At 42.3% G+C, this 3,603-nt stretch overlaps 1 pseudogene; it reads right to left on the reverse strand.

Moving 5' to 3' along the window:
* Positions 1-436: 436 nt before the first annotated feature.
* On the reverse strand, positions 437-2,879 carry LOC101422350 (USP6 N-terminal-like protein pseudogene; annotated as a pseudogene).
* Between the last annotated feature and the right edge of the window lie 724 nt (positions 2,880-3,603).

Here is a 3,603-nt window from a genome sequence, read left to right on the forward strand (position 1 = left end):
CTCCCTACCCCCTCCTTGTTTGCTGTGTCTGTTCGTCTTCCTTGTTTCTTTAGGAGGCACCAAAAACAAAACCCAGGACCTCCGATATGGGAGGGAGGAACTTAATCACTTGAGCCTCCTCTGCTCCTTGCTTTGTTGTGTCTCTCATTATGTTTTTCTTCTTGTGTCTCTTGTTGCATCAGTTTGCCACACCTCCCCACTGTGCCAGCTCACTGTCTTCTTTAGAAGGCACCAGGAACTGAACCAGAAACCTCCCGTGTGGTAGGCAGGAGCACAATTTCTTGAACCACTTCTGCTTCCCTCCACATATGCTTATTTTTAACATACATTAGAACTGTGCGGGTTGTTTACAATTGTGTAATACACTGCTTTGGCATAGCATTGTAGGTTTTATATGGTTTCTATTCCCTTATCTTTAGCAAGTACAGATAAATTCTCACAGCAATACTGATTCTTGAACATAAAGTCCATCCCAATTTCTGTAGTGATATGCTGCAGTGAGAACCCTGGATATTGGTACCAAGATGAACTGGCATCATCTAAATCTGGCAACGTTCTACGCTGCACCGGGCTATCCACCGAGACTGCCAGGAGATTATGGTCCTCTCACGACAAATGCTGAAAGGCTGGGTAATTTTTGGTAAATTGCTGAAGTGGCTGCAGTTACCATCTTGATACCATGACTGTGCATGCACTTCAGGTCTGTATGTATAACTCCGTTCCGACCATTTTCTGTTATCTGGGAAATAATCCACTGGAGAAATGATGACTTTTCCATTCTTTGGCGACCTTGAATTGCTCGAATATCCTCCAGCACCAACATCAAGAGGAAGAACTTCTATTCAACGAGGCGGCAGGACAAGAGGAGTTAGGTGGCTGTAGGACGGATTTCTCTGGAGAAAACGTCCATTGACAGAGTCAAACTGTAAGGTCTTCTGGAAGACACGAAGCTGCTGTTAGCATTTGGGACATGCGTGGAGAGTGTCTGTGGTAGGGGAGGCAGGTGGGGCCGCTGAAGGGGGGTGGGTGTGCAGTCAGGATCTTCCCCTCTAACTGAGGCAAGTACCTCGCATAACCTGGAGGCTGTGCTTTAAAAGTAAATGGTCTGAGCATTTTGCGGACTAGCACTTGGCTCAACTTGCTCTCTTGGACTATTGGAGTGAACCACCTTCCTCGGACTCTGTAAGCCCCTGCAAGTGCCTCTTCAACACCAGCACCGTGCTCGCTTTCAGCTCCGGGGATGGCATACGCAGCAAGGCGCTGAGCCCCGCTTCCCATCGTCTGCATCCAGAACATTCACCTTTTGTCCTACATCTGATAGTTGAGGATCAGCTGGCCTTGGGAGGGTGATTGTAACTGTGGGGTTTGCGGGTCTACTTTTGCTTTCAATAGCATATTTGGCCGTTTTTTCAATAGCTGAGCAATCTGAGGTTTATTCCATTTGGGTACAAATTCCTTTCTGATATTTGAAGTAGCATTGCTATTTTGGTTAGCAGCTGCATTATTTTATTGCTTGGAATTGTCTTGTGGAATTGATGGAAGTTTTCTTTGAAAACTAACCTCACCCTTAAGGTTTTACTATTTTCACCCACTGATTTTCGTCTCCACGTTCTCGCTCTTTCTGGGGTGCCAATTCGACTCTGATGCTGGTGCTTTAGGTGGGGCGAGGGGCCGCTTGCTCTTCTGCCACCTCTACGGGGACTTGACCTGCTTACGATTCTCTGTCCATTGCTCAGGTCCTGAATGCGAGCACACTGCATCTCAGGTGGAATTTGCACCAAAGACTTCTTTGGATGTTCAGCCTCCTTACCTGGTTCTAGGAGATCTAACTTTGCTTGCTTTAGCTCTGCCATAGAAAGTTGGTCTATTACAAAGCCATCTTCGATTAAAAATTCCTTAGCAGATTCTCCTGAAGAAATTCTACAAATCCTTCCATACATGATTTCATTAGATGTTTTCTGTGCAATTTTAAGATTGTATAAGGAGTCATAACTGTAAGAATTTGTTCTCCTTCAAATATATAGATACCCATGTTCTTAGGTAGTGTAACTGGAGTACAATTGAGAAAACATTGGGAAAAAAACATTTCATCATGTAAAAACCTGTATAGATTTCTTGATAATCCAAGTGCTGCTTAAGTTTGGACAAAAATTTAATCAGTACTTTTTCGTGGTATTCTTGAAACCTCAAGAGTTAAGGAAAACCTTGGGTAAAAAGTCATGCATGGCATGTTTGAAGCCTAAGAACAATTTGACCAGGTCCAGGTGGTGTCTTCTTCATTCATAAACATAAGGAGTAGAGCTGTGATCTGGCTCATCCCCTGGCTATATCCCACTTCCATATTATAAATAGAATATGCAGCAAGAACACAGAGTAAGAATTGTTGCTTAGTCCATATCTGTCTCTGAACATAACATGTTGCCTAAATATGTGGTTGATGTCAAGGTCAATTTGTCTGATATCAGGTGAACAACCCTGTGCTCTGTGTTTTAATTTACTATAAAAGTCTCTTGTTTCTTCTTTCATTTGCAGGATCTCAAGGAGTAAAGGCCAGGCTTCCCTCTGAGCAGAGTGAGATTCCTTTTTAAATTCTCCTTTGAAACTTTTTTCAGTGTTCATGTATTTTTCCCATCCTTTTTGCATTTTCAGCCATTTTGTAGTTCTTTCAATTCATAGTTGTCTCTGCATTCCATAGCTGCATTAAAATATGGGAGCTTCTCCTCGTGTAAAAAGTTAAATCTACCCGTGACTTTTTATACAAGGTAATCAGTATCTTCCCAAGGTTCAATCTCTGCACCTTCTCATCCTCTGTCATATTTAGCAACTATTTCAGCTCATTCCTGAGCAAGTTTGGCTGCTAAATCTTGGTCTGAAGTCATGACTGAAAGTGTCTCTGTATGTTGTCCAAACCAGATATTAAACCAAACTGTGCTGCCCAAGGTTTCCTAGAGGAATGAATGTCCTCCAGTCCAACTAGCCATGGAGGCCCTGGGACCATGGATCCCCTGCCACCGAGCAGGTCCCAGTGTGGCTGTGCTGCATAGTGGCAGCTACCTAGGCAGCCTCTGCCGCATTGTTTCCTTGCAAAAGGAGCCCAAGCCCAGGAATCAGGAAGTTCCCCCAGCCTACACCTTTCGCCCCCACTATGAAAATGGTCCTGTTTTGATTACTGTGGCTTTGTAATAAGTTTTAAGATTGGGAAGCGTGAGTCTTCCAACTTCATTTTTTTCAAGATAGCTTTCACTGTTTGGGGCCCCTAACCCTTTCATATAAATCTGATGATTGGCTTTTCCATTTCTACAAGGAAGGCTGTTGGAAATTTGATTGGTATTGCACTGAATCTACAAATTGCTTTGGATATTATTGACATCTTAATGATGTTTAGTCTTCCAGTCCATGAATATGAAATGTCCTTCCATTTATGTTGATATTCTTTATTTTCTTTTAGCAGTGTTTTATAGTTTTCTATGTACAAGTCCTTTACATCTTTGGTTATATTTATTCCTAGATATTTGGATCTTTTAATATTGTGAATGGAATTTTTTCTTGATTTTCCCATTCTGATTATTCATTGCTTATGTATAAAAACACTACTGATTTTGA

Source organism: Dasypus novemcinctus, chromosome 20, assembly GCF_030445035.2.
Source record: "Dasypus novemcinctus isolate mDasNov1 chromosome 20, mDasNov1.1.hap2, whole genome shotgun sequence".
Taxonomy (NCBI): Eukaryota; Metazoa; Chordata; class Mammalia; order Cingulata; family Dasypodidae; genus Dasypus; species Dasypus novemcinctus.